The 26061-nt window shown below is 41.3% G+C and overlaps 1 protein-coding gene across 1 annotated transcript in view; it reads right to left on the bottom strand.

The window, feature by feature from the left end:
• LOC137381425 (proprotein convertase subtilisin/kexin type 7-like) overlaps nucleotides 1-26061 on the bottom strand; it is a 233323-nt gene that overhangs the window by 64690 nt on the left and 142572 nt on the right.

Genomic DNA, 26061 nt, shown 5'->3' with positions numbered 1-26061 from the left:
AGCTTAACTGCTGATAACGCTCAATTATAATCATGCATGTGCTAGTAACAGGCCCAATCCGATTCAATGGGACATTCCACTTCCCACACCAACCACTCATGCCCCACGTCGGAACGTCAAGTTTGTGCGATCAGCAACTCTGTGCTGTGAACTGCTTTCCACTGGCAAGTATGTTGCAGCTGTCCAAATTCCTAAGACCTTCACTATAGGGGATCAGAGACTTTAATCCTGTCAAGTTTGGAGGGGATAAAATGCAGAAGTGAAGACTTATATAATTTCCTTTTTTATTTATAAACTCAAAACACAAACTGATAATTATATAGTCCCAAGAGACTGCGTGTTTCAACTTTCTTTGTCCCAGCTGTGGCTCAGTTAGTAGCACTCGCGCCTTGTGAGTCAAAAGGTTGTGGATTCAAGTTCCACTTTGGGACTTGAGCACAAAAATCCAGGCTGACACTCCAGTGCTGTACTGAGGGAGTGCTGCACTGTCGGAGGTGCCGTCTTTCAGTCGAAACATTCAATCAAGGCCCCATCTTGGGTGGGTGTAAAAGACCCCATGGCACTATTTCAAAGAGGAACAGGGAAGTTTGCCCCAGTGTCCAGGCCAACATTTAACCTCAACCAACATTACAAAACAGATTATTTGACCATTATCAGATTGCTGTCTGTGGGAGCTAGCTATGCACAAATTGGCTGCTGCATTTCCTACATTACAACAGTGCCTAAGCTTCAAAAGTACTTCATTGGCTGTAAAGCACTTTGGGACGGAGGTTGTGAAAGGTGCTATGTAAATGCAAGTCTTTCTTTTCTTCTATTCCTAACAGGGTCCTCATTTTAGTGTCTTCATAGCATTTTTGTGCTACATCTTCCTTAGATGCAGTACAATTTGATCTGTTAAAGTCACTAATTACATTGAACTGCTGACAGACAGGAATTGTTTTTGCAGTATATAGCACTCTAGCTTCCTATTCCTCTCTCCTTCAGGGCTTGTGCCAGAGGTTCCGACTTTGTGATTGCCTTTATTAGCCATCACTTGTGTTAAAACACATGAAAAGCTGTCTGTTCAAAAGGTAACCAGATTAAAGGACACACTTCACGGCAGTAATAACATATGATTTTGGGAAGGCAAGAATTATTAAATCCTACGAGTTCGGAAATAAATTAGTTGAAAAGGAAGGATCGGTGTACCATATTTAACGTTTGATCTTACTGTATGGCCTTCATTTATTTCCCTCTTCCCATCCCTCTCCAACCTCTATTTGAAGTAATTAAAAAGCCTTCAATAAACTGTTTTGAGTCCATGCACTAACAGACTAGCGAGATTATAAACTTGTTGAATACACTCCATCACTTAAATTCAATAGTTTTGTTCAACTGTGTATAATCTTTCTATCAGTTAGTTTTAGGAGATCAAAGGGGAAGAGTATTAAACTCTTCGATCAACATGGAAGTTAACATGTGAGGGTTCTGTCAATTGGGCTCAATCTTACCTTTAAAAGATTTGTGTTACAGACTGCTATAAGTGCAGTATTATTAGGACAGCAAGAAAGCATTGTGTCTTCGTTAACAACAGACTAGGAGCATCTGTGTCATTTCTAGTGAGCAAACGACAGTAATATATTCAACCCTGGCCAACCAGGCATCGTGCAAAAGGTCATAATATGATTTGTAGGGAACAAAGGTCCTTGGTGCTCAGCATGAGAAATATCTGGCATAGGCCAAAATTACAGTGCACAACATAACACCCAGTGTGTATAGTGCACTGTAGGTCAATGGGATTGCTCATTAATGTTTCAGAACATATTGCTTGCAAGACCTTTTTGGATGAAACAGGCTTTTGTGGACTTCCCAAGCAATGTCCTATTTGGATGACATGATTACTTTGTTGACTTAGAGTCTAGCTGACCCACTCAACTTGGAATCGGTCCAAAATTTTGTGGTTGGCACAGTGTTTTTGAACCAAAAGGATCTTTTATATCACAGCTACGAATATTGAGATATTATTTACCTTCCTTCCGAGGATATCCCTCGTCACGTCGGCCAGAGATGATGAATTTGTCTCTTCACCTATACCCCCAATTTGCAGGATTAATATTTTGATGGGGAGACAGCCCAGCCAACCCAATTAATGTCTGATTACAGGCAGCAGCACCATCTGGCTAACACTGACTGGAAACGTGGGGAGATCGGGAGAGTTTAGTGCATTGTCCACTCCCCAGCAGAGACAAAAGGGCTTCCTTCAAAACCACTGTTATCTGAAACCCGTATTTAGTTCCCATTGTCTACCTCAAGTTCTAAATATAGAATGTTAGAAAATCTTCAATATTGGCTGTATCCTGTACAGAGAAAATGCATCCTAGGAATTCTCATACCAGAAGCACTGACAATTATTCAAAACTAGCTTCCTTAAAGCGGAATTTTCGTCTGAGCCAATTGTGTAATTGATAAACTAGAATTTTCCAGCACTTGAGTAAGAAAGTACATGTTTAATATATCTGAATGTGTATTTTCCACAGGAATTATAAATAAAGTGTAACTCAAACATCAAGCCTGAATTTCAAGCACATCTTCACAATAACAGGAACCAACTGTCATTGTAATAAGATTTTTAGTTAGAAGTACTTTCCTGTTTATGAAACTCTATATTGGATCTTCTGGTAATGTGATCTCTCTTATAGTAATGGACTGTGAGCTCTGCGACTCCCCAGGGCTGTATTACATGGAGAAGTGAAATCACTCATTATTACATTAACATGAGGAGCCAGCAACAAAGCTTTATTTTGTGCACAAGGGAAGTTGCCTCAAATCCTTAGCTTCCTTGCAATCTTATTTTTATTTTACTGGCTCAATCTGTATTGTAAAATGACAAGCGGATAAGATTAGAAGTGATTTTAAACGACAAAGTGTTTGAAAATGTATGCACAAGTTTACTGAAACTAAAGCAGAGAGGAAAGCATCCAAATTTAGTTTTTTGAAATATTAAGTTTTGTTTTCAATGAAATATCTTATACGATTGCTTGCGTGTTAATGTGCTGGGCCATAGAGTGATATGAAGTAGTTTTGCACCTGCCATTCCTTATATAGGAAGTTCATCTCTAATGGGCTGTGTTTGTGGAGTGCAGTGTATACTGTGATTATGGGAGGGGTGGTGCAGAGGTGGGGAGGGTACATGGTGGAATATTGAGCAGGGCTGGATTAAAATCAGAGTGGAGTGAATCTCCTACTAACATGCACACAGCAGCAATGGCAGACGACAGGATGGGAGGGCTAGACTGAGGAGGAAAATGAGCTACAACAGAACAAGGTAGGAAGAATAAAGAGGCTGCATAGTCCTCGGAAAATAACTGTCTAAATGGGTCTGTGGGTACAGATAAATAAAGCACTAAAATTAATGATGTGGATTAATAAGGCCATTAAAAAAAAACAAACAAAGCACTTGAGTTCATTTTTAGAGGGGTAGACTTTAAAAGCAGAGAAGTTATGTTAAACTGATAAATCCAAAAGAGAATTCAGGAGAAACTTCTTTACCCAGAGAGTGATGAGAATATAGAACTCTCGTTACCACAAGGCGTAGCTGAGGTGAGTGGCATAGATGTATTTAAGAGAAAGATATATAAACATGAGAGATAAAGGAATAGATTCTTACGGTTAAATGAAGAGGGATTGGAGGTGGCTCATGTGGAGCATAAACACTGGCTTGCTCAATTAGGCCGAATGGCCTGTTTCTGTGCTGTACATTCTATGAAAGATGAGAATAAATAAATTGTGGCAAAATGAAAAACCAAAATGCAAATGGGAATCACTGAAATGCCAATCATGTGCCACGGTGAGAGCAATGTGTACCATCTACAAAATGCAATGCAGCAACTCGCCAACGCTCCTTAAACAGCATCTTCCAAACCCACGACCTCTACCACCTCGAAGAACAAGGACAGGGACGCATGGGAACACCACCACCTGCAAGTTCCCCTCCAAGCCACACACCATCCTGACGTCGCTGGGTCAAAATCCTGGAACTCCCTCCCTAACGGCACTGTTGGTGCACCTACACCCCAAGAACTGCAGCGGTTCAAGAAGACAGCTCACCACCACTTCTGGCCACCAAGCTACAAAAAGGATAGTCAAGGATCGTAAAGGTGCTGACAAGAATAACTGCAACAGTAAGGGAGATGGGCTAAGAGGAAAGTTAAGGAATTTTGATAGCTTGAAGAGGCAATGTTTAAAGGAGGACCATCTTGAAGTTCAGGCTGGGAGAAAGAATAACAGAGAGTCAATCAATATTTCTTCTTTTTATTTGTTCGGGAGATGTGGGCGTCACTGGCTAGGCCAGCATTTATTGCCCATCTTTAATTGCCCTCGAGAAGATGGCAGTGAGCTGCCTTCTTGAACCGCTGCGGTTCTTGGGGTGTTGGTACACCAACAGTGCTCTTTGGAATGGAGTTCCAGGATTTTGACCCAGCGACAGTGAAGGAATGGCGATAATGTTGGAAGTCAGGATGGTGTGTGGATTGGAGGGGAACTTGCAGGTGGTGGTGTTCCTATGCATTTGCTGCTCTCGTCTTTTTCTAGGTGGTAGAGGTTGCCGGTTTGGAAGGTGCTGTCGAAGGAGCCTTGGCAAGTGGCTCATCAGTGGTCAAACTTGCATTCTCGACGTTTAAGCTCTAACATGAAACCTGGACAGTAGAACGAACTGTGCCACTTTGGTAAACATTTCACGTGTAACATGGGATTCACTACTTGACTCCCAGTACCATCATTTTCTGAAGTGATCCCTTCAGCTTGATATTGTCCAAGCTCTTTTCATCAATACAACTTTTATTGGCTATTTAAAGTCTACTAAAGTCTCAAAAGATAATGGATAACAGCACTTTCCAAATTTGTGACTTTGCCAACTATGTGAGCCAGTAATGCTATTTCACCCTGATCGAATCCTGTTTGAGACACAATCGAGATGTAAAGGTCAGGTACTTTACATTAAAAGGGACCATGACATTCTCTCATGTACCTAACCATAAATTAGTCATCAGCTCCTCAGCACTCTGCAAACCTTCAGCCAACTTTTAATAATCATAAAATAACTGGATGAGAATCTAGGGATCGCTAGCTACCTAGGTTCCTGCAGTTGTCAAACACAAAGAGTTGGAGAGCAAGATGATCAACACAATACCATTCGGTACAGAAGATCGGCTCACCTTACCGATGGATGAAAGACTAAAATATTTCAATGCAAACTCTCAAGTTAGGAATACGAGAAACAAAATGGTGCTTCTTAAGTGTTAGCAGCAACGAAAGCCAACTCCCAACCTGCCATCTGGTTTCCACCCTTTGGACCAGACATTTCTGCTGGTACTGACTGGACATCACACCCAATGCGTACATTGGATTGAATTTAACCATTAATCTGTCCTTGTCGATGATTTGTCCACATTGGTTTCCTGTCACAGTATTAAATAGAGAATATTCCCAAATGCCTATTAAAAACAATGACTAGGAAGGCTCTCCCTTAATGAGTAACTAATCATATTTAAAGTATTGAACACTGCATGTGTGTTCTGTGACAACATCATGCGTTAATACTTCATTAGATGTGTCAATCAGAATCTAAGATGGTGTACTGGCAATTCATGACGACCGCACCAAAAAAAACAAACAATCTCAAACAATTTATGCCCCATTATTCAGTTCAGCAATGACTAATCACTCTCTGAGATGTTAGCTTTATGACTGAGGGCAGGTTTATCCACATAAAAATCATGCTACACTTGATCCTTCCACAATGTTTCATTTCACCGTCAACTTTGACCTCATATTTTAAAATGGTAAATGAATATTTTTAGCCCCAATTCAGGCCTCCTTGCACCAGTGTCTAACCAGAACATGGGTAGGCAATCTGCTCCCAGACCTCTCTCTGTACTACTCTTAATCTTGCTGTTCCTGTGTTTGAGAGGTGTATGTGTGTTGGCATTGCGGTCCCAAATAGGACTTAACGTCAGATACTTACATTTCTCTACATTTTGTGTTGAAATCAAAAGTCGTCTTTGTCTCCTACTCCAACTAATTCTTCCCCCATTACCCATTGGACTTGCCTTACTTCTACAATTTATAGGCTATCAAAGCCCAAACTTGACATCATTTAACCACGACTCCTGGATTTACCCCATCTCACGAACTCTTTGTAACCTCGGTAGTGTCCTGTACCATTAGGCATTGGCACCTACTTCAGGTGGCTCAATAAAGTGTAGAATTGATCCCATTGTACATATTCTGCATGAACATCTCATTTTATGACAGAAAATGAATTATATAGTTTAAGCAGTAATTGCAAAACACAATTAAATGTAAAAGATTCATAACAGATCGATAAATCAGGAACTTCACTTAGCTTTGCTCCAGCGTGATGCTATCAGCACCCATTGGAAACCAATCTTTAAAGTACTGATCAGTAATTCTTAGAAACACAAGCGACACATTTTCCCAAACCTCGTGACACGCCATCTCATGTTGAAGGGAAACAGGCAATCTGAATAAGGCAGCATCAGAAAAAGCACATGGCTGTTTCTCCTCCCATAACTTGGAACCCACTAAGACTTTAACTCACTCAAAACCCATTCACTTACACAAAGTTAAAAACCGGGCCCTAATTAGGATAGATCTCTCCAAACTCTAGCTACTTTATTGTGGACAGGTTTGTTCCCGGATGCAATTATTATTTTTTTTTAATTCCATCAATAAGAACAGAGAAACAAACCTTGAGACTCCCAGCCAATGTCCTCAAATCCAAACAAATCTTTTCTCACCTTCAACAATATTCAATTTTACAACACAAAGCACTTTTCAGATTAAACCGAGCTTTACTGCTGTCTTATACAACAGCAACTTGCATTTATATAGCGTCTTTAACTTCATAAAACATTCCAAATTCTTTCACATGACTGTTATCAATTACAAATTTGACACTGAGTCACAAAGAGAAATGACAGGCGACCAAAAGTTTGGTCAAAGAGATAAGTTTTAAGGAATGTCGGAAAGGAGGAGAGAGAGGCAGAAAAGTTTACTGAGGGAATTCCAGAGCTTGAGGCCTAGGCAGCTGAAGGCCCAGCCATCATTGGTGGAACGATGAATATCAGGGATATGCAAGAGGAGGTGAACACACAATTTCATAAAGGTCACTTTTCCCAGAACACAGTCACCCTTCACCAAGACTTCATGGCTTGGTTGGTAAAATGCACCACACCTCTGGAGCCATACTAGTTAAGAGGCTCTAGGTTCAATCTCTGGTCAGTGCTGTTTTCAATGATCTCAGTCAAAGCAGGAGGGGAGGTACTATAACTGGCCTCAGTGCCCCTGGACTAGGCACATGACTTCCAATTTCTGATCACTAACCCCTACTGAGAAATGTTCATTTATGCAAGGGATAAGTTTGGGTTTAGCTGCAATGCTTCCAAGATTGAATGTGTTGGAGACATAAACTGCCTACAATTACTCAGTAAGCATGGCCACTTGGGAAATGAATCAGAATAGGGTTGCAAATCCGACAGGATTGCTCTGGAGTCTCAAGAATTGGATTACTCTCCTGGACACTGTTGTTAGCAACCTGGGTTGGGGGGGGGGGGGGGGGGGAGTCATAGGGGTGTTAATAAGTGTTAATAATATTGTGGTTTTTTTCATTTTCTTTGAACAGTTTAATTTATTAGTTATAAAAAATATTAGAAATGAGATAAAAGGCTGTTCGGCTATTGGACTGTTGGAGGTGAATAGTTATGTGATGTAACCTCCAGGGATATGTCTAACTAGGATTGGAAACTCTATTAGAAGTTTGCCAATATCATTGGAACTGCACCCCAGCAAGTGGTCAGAAGGATGGAGAAGACATAGAAGAAATAGGATAAAAGGTGTGTGGCAGCTGTTGGGTGGTGGGGCGGGAATGAAAAAGAACATTTTGTCTTTTGAGCTAGACGTTAAATCTAGGCCCCATCTGCCTGCTCAGGTAGACCGAAAAGATCCCATGGCTCTAGTCAAAGAGGAGCAGGGGAGTTCTCCCTGGCATCAGCCATGAGCTAGTTGAATGGCAGAGCAGACTAGAGGGGCCAAATGGCCTTCTCCTGCTCCTATTTCCTGTGTTCCTGTATCCTGGCTGATACTTATCCCTCGAACAACATTGTTTAAACAGATTATCTGGTCATTATCCCATTTGCTGTTTGTGGGAGCTTGCTGTGTGCAAATTGACTGCCGCATTTCCTACATTACAATAGCGACCACACTTCGAAAGGTGCTTCATTGGCTGTAAAGCACTTTGGGACGTCCTGAGCTCATAAAAGGTGCTATATAAATGCAGGCTCTTTTTTTTCTGGGTACATTAATAATACATGTCTAAGTAATATTTTCAGCAGCAGAAACCTGTAGCTAGCCATAGGAGGGCCTTTTATTCAACCTGAAAGGTTGCAATTAAAGCATGGATTAACAATGGATGCATGTGACTTTTCTGGGCTCTGGTTCAATCAGCAGACTTTGTCAGGCTGGAGGCTTCTTCCCATCATAGACACTTTATGACACAGGCTAACCTTTTATATATTGCTGAAATCGAAGACAGGAGGAAAGAGATGATGTAGATGAAAACAGCACAGAATATTTCACTCCATGCCAGAGTTGTAACAACATTCTTCATCTCTCTGCACCAGTATAGTAATAAAAACAAATTGGTTTAAGAATTAATTTTTTTTCTTGAGAAAAATCTAATATAACATCGGTTGTAGCTAGAACAGATGGAAATCTCTCCCCTTGGGAATTTGACCCAAATTCACCCATGTGTTCACGTAACAGAGAAGCTGAACATGAACCGATTGAGACAAGTAGGCAGTTACATTATTACACAAGGAACACTAGTTGAGCCTCAACAATTTTCCTATAACATGAGAACATTTTCTAAAGGACCCCCAGACTCTACCAAATTTCAAACAGCAATGTTGCTCAAATTGGAATTTGCTTCTTTATTTCCAATCCCTGTCCAATTTCTTGTGAAGACTCCTAAAAGGAAAATCACTGCTCCTAACATTGTTGTGATGAGTGGAAAATCGGACGTGTCCCTGAGATTTTGATGTGTTGTGAAGAGGTCGTCCTACTCTAATTTCTGCAGGAATCCTGATATTTACCAGCACTCTGCAATTCCAAAACATTTGTTAAATTTCTCAATGTTTATGCCCCCAAACAGCATGTCAGACCAGGACAGTTTGAATTATACACTAAAGAGTTTCCGACACAAAGCGTTAGAGTGTTTGGAAAACTATATTGCCTAATTCTTAGCAGGCAAAAGTGAAACAGATGCAGATGAAGTATAATGTGGGAAAATGTGAAATTGTTCACTTTGGCAGGAAGAATAAAAATGCAGAGTATTACTTAAATGGGGAATGACTGCAGAATTCTGAGGTGTAGAGGAATCTAGGTCTTCGAGAGCTTGAGTCACAAAAGGTTAGTATGCAGGTACAGCAAGTAATAAAGAAGGCTAATGGAATGCTATCCTTTATTATGAGAGAAATTGAAAAGAAAAGTAAGGATGTTATGCTTCAGCTATACAGGGCATTGGTGAGACCACATCTTGAATACTGTGTGCAGTTTTGGTCTCCTTATGTAAGGAAGGATGTGAATGCATTGGAGAGGGTTCAGAGGAGGTTTACTGGATTGATACCTGGAATGAGCGGGTTGTCCTATGAGGAAGGTTGGACAGGCTGGGCTTGTTTTCACTGGAGTTTAGAAAAGAGAGGGGAGACTTGATTGAAGTTTATAAGATCCTGAATGGTCTTGACAAGGTGGATGTGGAAAGGATGTTTCCTCTTGTGGGTGAGTCCAGAACTAGGGGGCACAGTTTTAAAATTAGGTGTTGCCCTTTTAGGACAGAGACAAGGACAATTTTTTTCTCTCAGAGGGCTGTACAACTTTGGAATTATCTGCCCCAGAAGGTAGTGGAAGCGGCGTCATTGATTATTTTTAAGGCGGAGGTAGATAGATTCCCTTGCCTAACAAGAATCTAAGATTATCGGGCGTAGATGGGAGTGTGGAATTCGAGACAGAAACAGATCAGCCATGATCTTATTAAATGGTGTAGCAGGCTCGACGGGCTGAATGGCCTACTTCTGCTCCTAATTTGTATGGTCGTATGGACTCTTCGAGTACATCAAGCTGCAGAGGAAGTGCCTGCCCTTTGCTTTCCTGTTTATTCCAGTTAAACATCTCAAAATATAATATGCAAAAATTCTAAGAATTCAGAAAATACTGAGGACTTGATTGTCAGCATGAACTGATGAGTGCCTCGATGGGATGTTTTCAACACATGGCATGAATAAATCTCGAGATAGAAAAAAAGTGGAATATTTTGTCACTTTACCTCTTGAAAAGAAACAAACCAGTGAAACATCATCGAACAAATCTATTGAAAATTACAATAATTTTTTTGGGGGGGAGTGGAGGGGGGGGGGGGGGGGTCATTTATATGTGCTTAAAGTGAGAACATGCCGTACCTCGTCCTGGAAGGTTACCCCTTATGGTAAAATGCAGACACCCATATCCTGCAGTTTACCTCCCCCATCCTTACTGACCTATATTGGCTCCTAGTTCCCCAATGCATTAAATACAATATCCTCATTCTCTTCCTCAAATCCCTCCATTGCCGAACTGTACCCTATCTCTACAACATCGCCCAGCCTCAAGTCACTCCCTGCACTTTCCGGCTCGCCCCGCCCCCCTCCCCACTTACATCCCTCTCCCTTTGTTCCCATCACCAATGATGGAACCTTCAGCTGCCTCAGCTCTTCTCCCTGTAACACCCTTCCAAAACCCCTCTGCCTCTCCTCAACTTTCAAAACCTTCTCCAAACCTTAACTGTGAGCACGCTTTTGGTCACTCGTGTCAACTTCTCCCTCCATGGCCTATAAGGGTCCAGTCCCTTATCAAAAAGAATTATTTATTTTGTTCTCCATCAGTCCCACCTGTCGTCCCCAAGTTTCCCCGCCACACCCCTCGAACCCCAGTAAAGTGACTTGGGACATCTTCAATGTTAAAGGTGCTATATAAGTGCAAGTCATCGTTGATTATTTACTATATTTTAGGGTGTTTTGCATCCTGAGGTAATCTCTCTAATCTTAAATGCTTGTACACAACTTGCACTTCATGAAAATAGTGAAGAGTGTTATTTTCTTACATCAGCTTTACAGCTTTCATCAATCTTTAGCCACTTCCTAACATCAAATAGCTGTTTATTTTCCAGGTCCACAGCAGTCCGTGCAGCCACCTTTAAAGACCTAATGTGCACTTCAGCGTGTAACCTTTCAATACAATGGCTATAAACAGGAAATCCGCTCATTGCTAAATGGATAATTATGACTGCAGGAAAAAGCACCTTAATGACTTCTTAGACGCAATCCATTAGTGTGGAGAAGTTCCAATAATGTCTTCCGACAACAGCATGCACAGCGCCCTGGCTCACTTAAATAGATGCTCCATGACAAATATGATAGCGCAATTTGCTTTGAAACGTTAGGGATATGCAAAAGAATCAGGACTTTCCATACTCTGTTATCTTGGCTGTCTTCCCTTGTATCAATGTAGCCAGAGACACCAGAGTCCCGAATTAACACCATGGGACAACAGCACACAAATATTGGTTAAAAATAGCAGGGCAGGGAACATCAGGCAAACACAGAGTGTTCACAAACTAGTATCCTAATTACAAAGATTTCTTTCTACTCGCTTCCTCTTCGAAACGTCTGATTTCTGCTGAGACCCACAGCTCTGAGCATGGGGTCGGCCCTCCTGAAATGTGTCCACGTGACTAGTTGGCAGGTTATTCAACCACCTTATTAACAGTGGCACCATTCACAGCGATTTTAAAATGATATGACATTCGGATGGCCTTTTCTTTTCAATTGAAATTTCACCTTTGTTAGACTTATTTTCTGACAGTGTGAACTGCATCAAATTTGGAAACTAAAACCAAAATTTTTAAATCTGCTTTTAAATAGAAGGGAAAGATTTTCGTCATGTTGATCACTGACTTCAAAATTTTCACTCTGCCTGACCTCTTACAAATATTAACATATGCCAGGGGGATCCCCTGCAAATATTAACACACTTCAAGGGAACCCAGAAAATTCTGACTATTCCCTATCCTATGTTTCTGGATGGAAGTGAAAACTACAAAGAGGAAAAGCATGCAATTGTTGGAAATGATGTTTCATTAATATAGAGTAGGAGGAATAACATGTTATTCATTCAAAAAAATACAGAAACATTCATAAACCTGATGTCAGGTGATATCCACCTCCCACCTCCATCACCCCTCCCCCCCTGGTAGATATTCTTGGGTTTCTGAAGCCAAGATTAAAGTTTGTGATATAAACACTACCTTTAAATAAGAGCAAACATTCCTAAAAAAAAAAGTAACAGTGCCTGTATCATAAGCTTGATCAGACAATTTTTTGAAACATGACAAGACATAAAGGCTGTAATCATTTAGTTCTGTGCCAGAAATTGCTATTGCATAACAAAGATTGTACTGTGAGAAAGCCTTCAGAAATTAAAAGTAAAATTGCATGCCATAGGCAAATTGGTTATCCACTTAAAAGCATCTGTGGATGCCGTGACATTTTTCCTTTGAAGGAAGCAATGACCTCATACATTTCCTGCCACTGTGTTACTGGTGAAATCCTGAATCCTGACAAAGCATTCCACTCTGCCTTATTTGCCTCCCTCCCACCCCCTACAATAGGTCACTCACATAACAAACCCTAAACTGTTGGATGACCTCATCTCACCCTTAAGGTGCATTCAGCAGCCATAGCAGACTGGAACAGAAAGACGGAGTATCAAGACAGACATAACAAAAGATGGTCTATTCATTTTGCAGTCAGCTCCAAAGCACCTGTCCCTTCTAATAAGCTGATGGTTTAAGAACTGGATGAGATGCAAAGAACTGAATAAAAATTTGTAACCCAGGGTTCCATCATCAGTAATTAGCACAGTTCAACAGCAAGATTCAGAAAATTCCTGCAGTTGAAAGGGAAGGCATCAAGTACAATTCCATTCTATTACGCCCAAATGCAAGATTTGAACTGTACTTCAAATCCCCCCAAATTTTAATGCTAGTACATTTTCTGAAGCATTCATGAACACTCACTGTTTGACTGTCACTTCAAAATGCAAAAAGATATTTTGGAAATTAATTTAAAATATACAAACTTGTACACGCCCATGGCATTGATTACAATGAGTTGGAGGTTGCATTGTTTCGGGGGTGGGGGGTACTATGATATGGAAATGGGTCAGGGGTGCTTGTGGTAACCTCTCGATGTAGAGTTAGACATACACTTCTGATAAAGTAACCACAGATAAAGTTCAAAAGTTGCTGTTTTACATGGTCTTACTATTTTTGAAGCAAAAGATAAATTCATAGTTGCCGTAACTGCTCCTAAATAGAGCTTCATAGTAAGCCTTCCTGTTGACGGTAAAAAAAAAAGTTATGGATTGTCCCTTCTGTTTCAAAATGTGGCTTTGTTCATTAGACACGGAAGGGAGGCAACTTCATTCCCTATTCAGGAGGCAAAATGAAGAGGGTTTGCCTTGACTGACATGGACTGCAGCCAACTGGGAGAAGCTGAAACATCAGTAGAAAAATGCAGGCAGCAAAGTTAATTCAGTAACTGTAGCTCATCAAATTGAGCCCCAGGTTCCTACAAAGGAGCAGGCCTCCACAGCTAAACATGCTCCAGGGGCTGGTGTACGAGTAAGAACAGTGTTTTACTTTCTTTGTGCCTTTTGTGTTACAACTTTCATGCTTACACAAGACATTTTCTGTTAGCTTAAAAAAAGAATCACGACGACAGTTGCTGGAATTTGGATTCCTTCAGCTCTTAACACCCAGAAAGTCAATTCCCATAGGTAGACTGAGTCACCTATGACCAAAGCCTCCGCCCCTTGTACTTGCAGTACTAACAGAACTAACAATTACCCCTTAATTGCAGCATAATGCAATCGGGTCTTTTTGAGAAGCAAATCATATTCCCTTGTTTGCTTGGAAAGGTAGTAAATAAAATGAACCCAGTCCAAAATGGGTTTATTTACAGGATAATCACACAAAAACAAGCAGACATGGCATAATAGCAATGGAACAAATACTTGGAAAACAGTGTGAAATCAAGACTGCAGGGCATTATTTTAGCTATTGTACTTTTTTTTTATAAAATGTGAGGCAAAGGATAAATAGAAGTCACATAATATAGTAAAGCTGCCACTGAACTTGAGTGGACAAAATAGTAACTTCAAACACTAAACTAATTATTTAGAAATGATTTCTAAATCACATAGCACTTCCCCAGTTTATCCGGAACAATAGCCCACCTTTTCTAAAGTTTTTTTTTTTACAACACCCTTTGTGCTGCTCAGATTTTCTAAAATGTCCCATTTTAAGCAATTTACATCTACCACATTATTGGACCTGAATTTTTCCTCTTTTATATCCCATAAGAAAGTTAATAGGATGACATGAATCATGAAACTTAGCCACAAGGAATCGACAAAAAAAACTGAAACAATCAGAACGTCTGTACGTATTGGAAAATGTGTTAGACTTTCTCTCAAGCTGGTTCCCAGGACAACTATAACAACAGACTTCACAATATTACATCAGGGTAGGATTGGTACAAGACTTTGGCCCCAGTTGTCTGTTCAACTCCCTTTGCACAATGACTCAGTTTTAAAGGGGCAGCCACCAAACCAAAACCTAGACAAAATAATGTACTTTTGTAAGCTTGCTTTGTCAGAACAGCTCAAACTAAGTTCACAAAATGCTTTGAATTATTTGATTGCTGTTTTTTGACGCTTGCTCTTTTTTCATTGGTGTGAAGCGCCTTGGGACTTTTTAATTACCTTAAAGGTGGCATATAAATGCAAGTTGTTTTTCATTGGTATCTATCAACTGCACCCAAACTGCTTTTGATTCATGTTTAGCCAAATACTTGAATGGCTGATGAACAAGTAATTGCTCATTTTCACATTAAGGGCAGGTGACACCTTAAGATGTGATACCTTTGAAAGGCAGGCTGGATACAAGACTTAATTATACAGAGAGAGTCATTTACAGCACATCAAGTCCCTGCCAGCTCTCCACGGAGCTATCCAGTCAGTCCGACTCCCCTGCTCGATCCCTGTAGCCCTGCAATTTCTTTGTCAACAAAGTTGAACACATTGCACTCAGTCCCCTCATCCAAGTCATTGATATAGATTATAAAATCGTTGAGGCCCAAGCATAGATCCTTGTGGTACCCCACTAGTTACAGCCAGTCAACCCTACACTCTGTTTTCTGTCTGTTAGCCAATCCTTAATCCATGCTAAATATTATAACCCCATTCAATGAGCCTTAACTTTATGTAATAACCTCTTGTGTGGCACCTTACAAAATGGTTTGTGAAAATACAAATACACTCAACCCACCGGTTTCCCTCTTACCTACGCCGCTAGTTACAACCTCAAAAAACTCTTAACAGATTTGTCATGGATCACTGGGCTCCAGACCTCATTACAGCCTTGGCTCAAACATGGGCAAAAGAGCTGAATTCCATCGGTGAGGTGCCCTTGACATCAAGGTAGCAGTTCCTGAAGTGTGGCAGGCAGTGAGTGAGACACAAAGACCGCTGAAAGAAATTTATTCAGGAGCCAGTCAGCTGTAAGGAATTTGCCTCAAATAAATTTTTCAATAATTAAGTGTGACAAGGAAGCAAAATGGATAGGAAATATGAGTGTGCCAAAATATAGGCACAGGCAAAGTTTAGAAAGACCTTTTTTTTGGCAAAACAACTTTGGCTGTGCTGCCCTACCTCTAACCTTTGATAGTTAATTGCTTGAGCATCAATTCCAAGCGTTACCTTCAGTCTACATCATTGGGCAGATATACATTCTGTAGAACACTGAGGCCGCCTGAGGGTTAGGAACAGAGCTTCATTCATTATGATGCAGGATGGATGGGTTGATGGATGGACAGAGGCAGAATTTACTGTGTTGAGCAAAACTTCAAAAGGAGTTCATTTTGTGAAATGCTTGGAATTGTACAGCACAGAATGAGGTCCACAGAAATAGCTGACAAATCAGGACATAAATCAGATTTTAAAAGCGTGCGATTATTTTATTTTACTCAAAGCTTCCTTAAAGGAAGGAATACTTTTGAAAACTATTTTAATATACTTGTTCTAGTCATCCGATGGTAATGGGGTCCACTGCATCGAATAAACCTGTATCTCGTGTTAGAAATGGCAAACCCCTAGCCCCTCCTAAACACTTCCACATTCCAGATTCTGCAGTATCTACTCGCCTGAAGAAATCATTCAGGCAAATAATGCCAGCAACAAGAACTTCTTGCATTTATACAGCACCTTTAATATAGCAAAATGTCCTAAGGTGCTTCAGAGAAGTGCAGCAGAGAAAACAAAATTGGATATTGAGTCAAAGGCGGCAGCATTCAGGCAGGTGATCAAAACCTTGGTCAAAGAGATAGGTTTTAAGAAGTGTAGTAATGACTTGGGTGAGGGAACTAAATGTATCATTTTCAAGTTTGCAGATGACACAAAGCTGGGGGGTGGGGGGTGCGGAATGTGAGCTGTGAGGAGGATGCAAAGAGGCTCCAATGTGATTTGGACAAGTTGGGTGAGTGCGCAAATGCATGGCAGATGCAGTATAACGTGGATAAATGTGAGGTTATCCACTTTGGTTGTAAAACCAGAAAGGCAGATTATCTGAATGGTGACAGATTGGGAAAGGGGGAGGTGCAACGAGACCTGGGTGTCCTTGTACACCAGTCGTTGAAAGCAAGCACTCAGGTGCAGCAAGCAATGAGGAAGGCGAATGGTATGTCGACCTTCATTGCAAGAGGATTTGAGTACAGGAGCAAGGATGTGTTACTGCAGTTATACAGGGCCTTGGTGAGACCACATCTGGAGTATTGTGTGCAGTTTTGGTCTCCTTATCTGAGGAAGGTGTTCTTGCCACGGAGGGAGTGCAAAGAAGATTTACTAGGCTGATTCCTGGGATGTCAGGATTGCCGTATGAGGAGAGATTGGGTCGACTAGGCCTATATTCACTAGAGTTTAGAAGAATGAGGGGGGATCTCATAGAAACCTTTAAAATTCTAACAGGACTAGACAGGCTAACTGCAGGGAGGATGTTCCCAATGGCTGGAGAGTCCGGAACCAGGGGTCACAGTCTCAGGATATGGGGTATGCCATTTAGAACCAAGATGAGGAGAAATTTCTTCACTCAGAGGGTGGTGAACCCTTGGAATTCTCTACCACAGAAGGCAGTGGAGGCCAAGTCATTAAATATATTCAAGAAGGAGATAGATATATTTCTTAATGCCAAAGGGATATGGGGAAAAAGCGGGAACAAGGTACTGAATTAGATGATCAGCCATGATCTTTTTTGAATGGCGGAGCAGGCCCAAAGGGCCAAATGGCCTACTCCTGCTCCTAGTTTCTATGTATTAAAGATGGAGAGAGTTGGAGAGGCTTACAAAGGGAATTCCAGAGCTTTTGGTATGACACCTGAAGACATGACTGCAAATCAATGCCCCCTCTAAATTTTTTTTGTTGTGTGCAGCATATTCATTTACGCGCATGGGGCCTTAAAATTTTTTTTTACACCGCTGCACACATATGGAACCTTAAAGGGGCCGACTTGTTACAAAGACTGCGCGGGAACGTCCGGGCCTGTGCAGCTTAGAGGAACATTGATGTTAATGGGATGCTGAGGCCGACCGGAAAATTCTAGTTGGCCTCCTTTAATTGGCCTCAATTAAGCTCAATGAGCTCAATTGGCTAACTGCTGCTTGCAAGCGGGTAGCCCTTCCTGCTCCCGATGCCAGTGGGCTAGATCCAGGGACCAAAAATCCAGCCCAGTCCACCATTTTCTGGCCACTTTTCATCAGACTTCCTCCTCCAGTCAGTCACCAATAATCCCGGCTTTAATCTTCTCCCAAACAATATAAAAATAGCCTCGATCAAATGGACGGAGACAAATCAAGCAGGGAATGGTCATTTCTCCCTTCCACCTAAACATTCTGTGCAATTCATACAGTCTTCTTCCCTCACTAAAGAGTTCAGTGGCGTAACCATGGCAATAATGACAAAGAAGAGATGCCTGTAATATTCCAAACATCCAAGCCAAACACTCCCATCTGATAGAAACTGTGGGGTGGATTTTAACCTCAGGCAGGATCCATGCTTGAGCAGGCTCAAGGAGGACAGAGCACCTGGAAGAGAACAGGGAGAAATATTTGATTTATGTCTCCTTCCCGTATGGGCAGGAATGACATCAAGGCCATTGGACAAGCCTGCATGCCACCTCCTTTCGTGCCAAAAGCAGAAGTGCCTTTTCCCATGTTCCCACCTTCTGCATATGCTGCACTGGTCAGAGCTCATCTCAACTACCAGCTTTTGCAATCAAGGAAAAGGTTCAGGCATTGAAGGCAGTGAGGAACCACCAGGCTGATCCGCAGCAAGAGAGCACGAGTCTGAAGGGGCGAGGGGGAAAAAAGAGAGCGGGGAAGGTGTGAGGTTGCCTCACTGAAGTTTATGGAAAAGGTAAAGCAGATCATTACATCAAGGTAAACCATGGTAATAGCACAAAGAGGCAATGATCCCAACTGATGAGGGTCAATTATAGACTGATGCCAGTAAGAATTTATTTCAAAAGAAAACAGGCGATAGCTTTGGTCTCTCAAGAACTCAGCGGAAAGACAGCCATCGCTCATTGGTAACACTTTCTAAGTCAAAAGGTTATGGGTTCAAAGTCCAAAGACGTGAACCCATAATCTAAGGTGACAATTTGGTCCAGTACTGAGGAATTGCTGCATTGTCAGAGATGATGTCTGATCAAAGGTTAAATGACGTCCCGTCTGACTGCTGAGGTGATCAAAATCCCATGGCATTTTCTGTTGCTTGAGCATTCGTTGCTCGTGAAGTGTTTCGGACTGTCCTGAGGACATAAAAGGCACTATAATAATCTAACTACTTTCTTCTGATGTTGGGGGATTGCAGGTTTTTCTTTTCAGCTGAATGGACAAAGCTGGACCAAATAGCCTGCCATTTCTGAATTTATTGCGATCGTTTGAGACCCAGTCTTCACCAATTCCACTTCTCTTCCCATCCTGAAGAATTCCGGCAAAAAGATCACTCAATGACTATGGAAGAGTTCATTCTCCAGCTGAGATGTGATTCCAATTCAGATGCTCTGCCAGGATGATGTTGTATTGTTCGAGTTCACATGTAGTTTTATCAATTCCTTCAGGTTTAAATTAAAACTTGCAGTTATGTAGGATCATTGAAGACACAACCTATAGGGGCTTACAGATAACCTCAAAAAGGCTACATATTTGTATTATATGTGGGATTTTTTTTTTTTACACTGGTTAAGTAGGATTGCATCAGTCACATGGTGTAACATCTGATGCCTCTACTCTGCGATGTTGCAAGAAGTTTAAGACCCAGGATATGAATCAGCCCTAAAAATCTTGCTGGCTTTCTGTCTAATACTGCTTCTAACACATTTTACAGAATCTGGTGTTTCGAAATTCCGCCGAAGATGCCAAATCTAAAATCAACCCAAGTGAGAACACCCAACCAGCGCAGTCTGTTGTAGAGAGAGAGTGTCATAACAGCACAGAAGGAGGCCATTCGGCCCGTTGAGTCCATGCCAGCTCTCTGTAGAGCAATCCAGTGAATTCCATTCTCTCGCTCTTTCCCTGTAGCCCTGCAAGTTTATTTCCCTCAAGTGCCCATCCAAGCTCCTTTTGAAATCATTCATTGTCTCCACTTCCACCACCCTTGTAGCCAGCAAGTTCCAGGTCATTACTACTTGCTGTGTATAAAAGTTCTTCCTCATATTTCCCCTGCATCTGTTGCCCAAAACCTTCTACTTGTGTCCTCTAGTCTTTGTCTGATCAGGTAATGGGAACTGCTTTTCTTTGTTGACTTATCTAAACCTGTAATAATCTTGTATACCACAATCGAATCACATCTCAATCTCCAGCTTCTCCAATCTAACTTTGTATCTAAGATCCCTCATCCATGGAACCATTCTGATAAATCTCCTCTGCACTCTCTCAAGGACCCTCACAGCCTTCCTAAAGTGCGGTGACCAGAACTGGATGCAATACTCTAGTTGTGGCCTGATCAGAACTTTATAAAGGTTCAGCATAAGTTCCTTACTTTTGTACTCAATACCTCTATTTATGAAGCCCAAAATCCATATGCTTTTCTAACTACTCTCTCAATATGTCCCGCCATCTTCAAAGATCTAAGCACATGAACTCACAGGTCCCTTTGTCCCTACACACTCTTTAGAACTGTGCCATTAATTGTATATCGCCTCTCCCTATCCCTTCTGCCAAAATGCATCACCTCACACTATATTAAATTCCATCTGCCACTTGTCTGCCATTCTGTTAGCCTATCAATGTCCTCTTGAGGTCGATTGGCATCATCCTCGACGTCTGTCCCACCTCCAAGTTTGGTATCATTGGCAAATTTTGAAGTTTTACTCTGTATTCCAATATTCAAGTAAAAACAAAAGTGGTCCTAGACCCTTGGGGAACAACACTGTCTACCATCCTCCAGTCTGAAAAACAACCATTTACCATGACCCGCTGTATTCTGCCCTTTTAGCAAAATTTTTATCCAAGCTGACACTGCCACTCCTATCCCCCGAGACTCAGTTTTGTTAACCAGCCTTTTATGCGGTACTTTGTCAAACACTTTCATAACATCGATACAAACAACATCCATTGCATTCCCTTCATCAACCTTCTGTTACTCCATCAAAAAATTCAACTAGACTAGTGAAGCATGATCTACCTTTTACAAATCCATGCTGGCTGTAGATGAAGGTATTGTTTCAGGCCTCCAGTTGGTCTGAAGATAAACCTGCTGTGTGATATACAGAAGGAGCCATAGGTATACATTGTGTATTATGTTCATAGATTATTTCAAAAGATTTCTTCAGCATACCACTAAAATCTGGTGCCTTACATTTCCAGTACAGATATTAAATATTTTAATAAGACATCCTTATAATCTTTAATGTATTATTTAAAACCATATTGTTCTGCACTAAATTGGATTGGCTAATATTCAAAAGTATCATGACCTTTATGAGGATAATTCCCATTACAATGATTATCAAATTTTGCAGACTGTCCAAATATGGTCTCCTTTTCACTCCGTATATAAAAGATAAAGGCCATTATCTTTTACATGGGTAAGAAGTCCCATTGTTTCCATGTCTCAGGCCATTGCTGTGGTCTACCTTCCCTCCTGGCACTCATTTTAAACTGTATTGATACTAATGAGAATGCTCAACATTCAGTTTTGCATTTTTATTTATTCTTCAGCAGGTTTTTCCCCCCCCCCCACCCCACTTATGATACCCAGATGGTGTGAGCTAGCTGACATATTGGTTTAGCAGTTCATTAACGTCAACATTTCTCTTTAAAAATTCAATCACAAAACAACAAAGTTCTGGCTCCCTGAAAATGGTTTACTGGTCCCTGCCACTTCCTTCAATTTGCTGGTGATAGTATTAGCTGTTCATCAGCGTTCAGGATCAATAGGCACAGGAAGCTTTGTAAAGATCTGCGCAATGTCCTCAAAATACTCTACACTAGACATTACACAGCACAACTCCCACTGAGCTGGGTAAAATGTAGCAGAACTCAGATACTGATGGAACAAGAGTGCATTTAATAACATTTTTTGTCTGGAATCGGAGGATACTGTATAGAGATTTGCACACTTTGTTTATACACGGCAAGACATACCCAAACTCAATCTCAACAAATAAATTAAACATTTAAGAGATGATGTAATTATATAGATTCATCAGCTATATTGCTGATAATGGGAAAAAGGAGAAAAAACCTCTACCATTAAATACACAACTAAATACACCAGACTGTAGAACATTAGAAATCATGTTTTCTATTTCAGAAGCCTAATCTTTTCTTAATCATAAATTCTGATAAACAAACTTTATTAAGAGTATGTAAATGAAACTGTCTTCCAGATGAAAATGTAAACAAAATACCACTCTGTTGGCGTCTCTAATTAATCTATTTAGGTGAACATACTTGGTTAGGGAATACAATTCCTTCAAACATTATTAGTGTACCTGCAGTTATAATTGTTCACTATCAGTGCTTCAGATTTTACACCAGCTGTTCTCTTCTGAAAGCAGTAAAATTGAATTCTTTGGATGCTCGGACCTGTATCGAACAATCATTGTGGGTGCAATGTAGCCGATGAATCACAGGTACAAGGAAATGGAGCATTCTGAAAAACCTATCAACACAGAAAGTAGACGGTTCCCAGGCTCACCCAGTAAATAGCAGCATTTGTTGCTGCTTTTTGAAGGTAAGCTCCAGTCAGTTACCCTCCTCCCCATCTTCAATCCTAATCAAATGGCAAAAATATATAGAAGATGGTTGAGAAAGGAATTCAAATCGAAAAGGATTATTTTTTCTACTTGTTTAAATACACTACTTTACAGCTACAATTAGCCATTGCGGAGTTTATTCTCAGCAAATTTTCCTGCTTAGTCAGCCGGCAATCAACTTTCATTCATCTATCTTTATTAGTTTAGTGGAGGGGTGGCAGTGGTCATAAAGCCTGAATGAGAATTTCATGTGCATTTTTAAAAAACAACCTGACTGGTAGGCAAGGAAAAATATTAGGGCCAATTTTACTGCACACATCCGACAAAATGTGGCTTGCAGGTTAAAAAAGTGGTAGCGTCCTGCACTCCAGCTTGGCACCACACTCATACTGGCCTGTATTTTAACACCCGGATTTCGGGAAGTGAGGCGCTCACCTGCCCACAATATTTGGATATCTAGGTTTGATGACAGAATGTAGACCCCAATCGGGTTTTAACATGCAGTTGTGCATTCAGCGCAAAGGAGCAACAAACCCAGAGAAAGGTAGGCTAATTTTTTATTTAAAAAAGGTTTTCTTGTGGGTCAGGAGGAACAGGAGCACTCTGCTAGGCCTCACAAGACAATTGGGGACCAGGGCCGCCCCTGCTTCAGGATCGCCTCGCCTGTGCAATCGCATCTGGAACCAGGCCCTCCCAACACCCCTCCCCCTCCCAACACAGCCACCACCCCCTCACATCACCCCTCCCCCCACCCCCTCACTATACCCCTTCCCCTCACAATACCGCCCCACTCCACCCCTTCACAACACTCTCCAAACCCTCACTACTGCTCCCCCACCCCCTCAACCTCTCAACGCTGCCCCTTCCCCATTAGATCTTCCTTTGTATGGAACCCTTTGCATCTTGGTTGTGACTTCCTGTTGCGCTCCTCTGCTTCCAATCACACCACATGATTAACGTCAGGTTTGGGCAGGAGTTAAGACTTACTTATTTAAATGAGGCCTGGCCCATTATGTTGGAGAGGTTGAGCACGCTTGAAGCTTGCCCTGCCTTCCCCACGTTTGGGTTGGCCCTTAGTTAAAAATGGGGACATTATATTCCCTCTGTTCTTCTGCCTTACAATGATACATTTCTACTTGTTCATGCAACACGGAGGGCAGAGTGATAGCTATATTCTTTCCATATTCATATAGATACTGCCTGAATTTGTGATAAAGGAGTTTTCATCTTTTAAATTCGACTGCTGTGTCGAGGTTAGGAGAGCTGGAGGGTAGAATGCTACGAATGTATTGATTTAAAGAGGCACTGTCATCTAACTGGTGAAGTGTCTTGCCAAGCACTTTTCCAAATTTACTTACTGGAGATACAGTGGAATTTACTGGTTATGGTAATTAGTCGAATTAAGGACTAAATCTTACTTTCCACAGCCATTCCCCCTTTACACCGATATTTCTGCGCTTGGTTATAATGATCAATTTTTTTTTATTCATACATGGGATGTGGGCATCGCTGGCTAGGTCAGCATTTATTGCCCATCCCTAATTGCCCTTGAGAAGGTGGTGGTGAGCTGCCTTTTTGAACCGCTGCAGTCCATGTGGGGTAGGTACACCCACAGTGCTGTTAGGAAGGAAGTTCCAGGAATTTGACCCAGCAACAGTGAAGGAATGGCGATATAGTTCCAAGTCAGGATGGTGTGTGGATTGGAGGGGAACTTGCAGGTGGTGGTGTTCCCATGCATTAGCTGCCCTTGTCCTTCTAGTTGGTAGAGGTCGCGGGTTTGGAAGGTGCTGTCTAAGGAGCCTTGGTGCGTTGCTGCAGTGCATCTTGTAGATGGTACACACTGCTGCCACTGTGGTTTTGAACTGATTTTCTTTGATATTTCTGAAGGAATTTCACAGTTCGGGTGGGAATGCGTATTAAAGGTAACTTGAACTGGTTGAACAAAAGCAAAATACTGCAGATGCTGGAACTCAAATAAAAACTCAAAATGCTGGAAATACTCAGCAGGTCTGGCAGCATGTGTGGAGAGAGAAGCAGAGTTAACAATTCAGGTTTGTGACCATTGATGACAGCTCACAGATCTGAACACTGGCCTGGATTTTGCGGTCCCAATAGCACTACTGAGGGCTGCAATGGCACTACAATGTCTAGGATCGCAGATGCGGCAAAAAACGAAAGAAATGGGATCCGGAGGAGCATACGATGCGGGTCCCACCGTCAGCTCTTTAAAACAGCAGGGACAAGCACTGTGAGAATTTGGACTAACTGCCAACAATTTGCACAGATTTTTGCATGTCTTATGTTCGAGTTGATATTGCTAGTCATAAAGCCTACTGGGGAGCAGATCAGCCAATTTACAGCGAGCAGAAGGAACTCAGTGAATCTTAGCAGAATGTAGAAGACAGTGAAAACATTTGGTTTTAGACTCGCCAAAAATCGAACTGGATTTTATTAATATGGCAGAAGCGAAATTAGTTTGCAGCGTTCATGCATTCTCAAACTCCTACCTCAAGCAATTTGTTAGCCGCTACCTCCAAGTTACTGGATTACAGGCATACGTCATCCCATTCTCGACAGAAAACACCACAACCCACACAGAAAACCTCTTCAGTTCTACATTCATATCCATATGTTTTGAAGCATCTGTCTTCAATCTAGTGTGTATCCATCGCACACTGTGTTACAATGCAAAACCACCTTAAAAACAGCAAGACCTTGACATCGAGTCTGAAACTTTTAAGCATGGAATCAGACAATTTTATTGCATAGAAAGAGGCCATTTAATACATCATATCTATGCTGGCACTCCATCCGTTTAGCTCCAGTCCCCTGCTCTTTCCCCATAACCATTTAAAATGTCCCTTCAAACGTAATTATTTGCTGTGAAGCACTTTGCAATGCCCTGAGAAGAAGAAAGAAATACAAGCCTTTCTTTTTCTTCAAATATTTATCCACTCCACTCTTAAAAACAACTGCCCTTTGATTGATTTGAGCAGCTGAGAAGTAGTGACAATTTGGCCCATTCGAGAAGTGTCAAGTTAAAAGGTCACAGTCAGTGCTCCTGACCTGAAAGACCAACCCTGCCTTCCTCTACACAGATACTGCCGAACATGCCGAGTCTTCCTGCCTTTTTCTGTCTTTATGTCAGATTTCCTGCATCTGTAGTATTTTGCTTTTGCTGCCTTTTCAACTAAGTTTTTAAAAAAATGTACAACCAGCTCACTATAATTTTCAGTCAGAAACAAAATTCCTGAAAATCCTTTGCCAACTCCCCAAAACATAAGAAACACTTCTCATAAAAACGCAAGAGAAATGCAACTCCCCGACAACTCAAGTTTCAACAAATGTCGACTGAACAAGTTAAAATTGCCCCAAACACAGGGCGAGTTGGCGTAATCAATGAAGTTAGATCGTTCTAAAGATTAAGGGAAGAGAGAGAAAGTTTAACCCTTTCCCTTCAGCAATATATTTTCTTTAGAAAACGTGGAAAAACTTTCATTTATATAGCGCTTTTTATGTCCTCGGGACCTCCCGAAGTGCTATACAGCTAATTAAGCACCTTTAGAGCAACACTGTAAGAGATTGGCAATGGGAAGTTT

Source organism: Heterodontus francisci, chromosome 22 (genome assembly GCF_036365525.1).
Source record: "Heterodontus francisci isolate sHetFra1 chromosome 22, sHetFra1.hap1, whole genome shotgun sequence".
Lineage (NCBI taxonomy): Eukaryota > Metazoa > Chordata > Chondrichthyes > Heterodontiformes > Heterodontidae > Heterodontus > Heterodontus francisci.
This window is presented reverse-complemented; position numbering and strand designations above follow the sequence as displayed.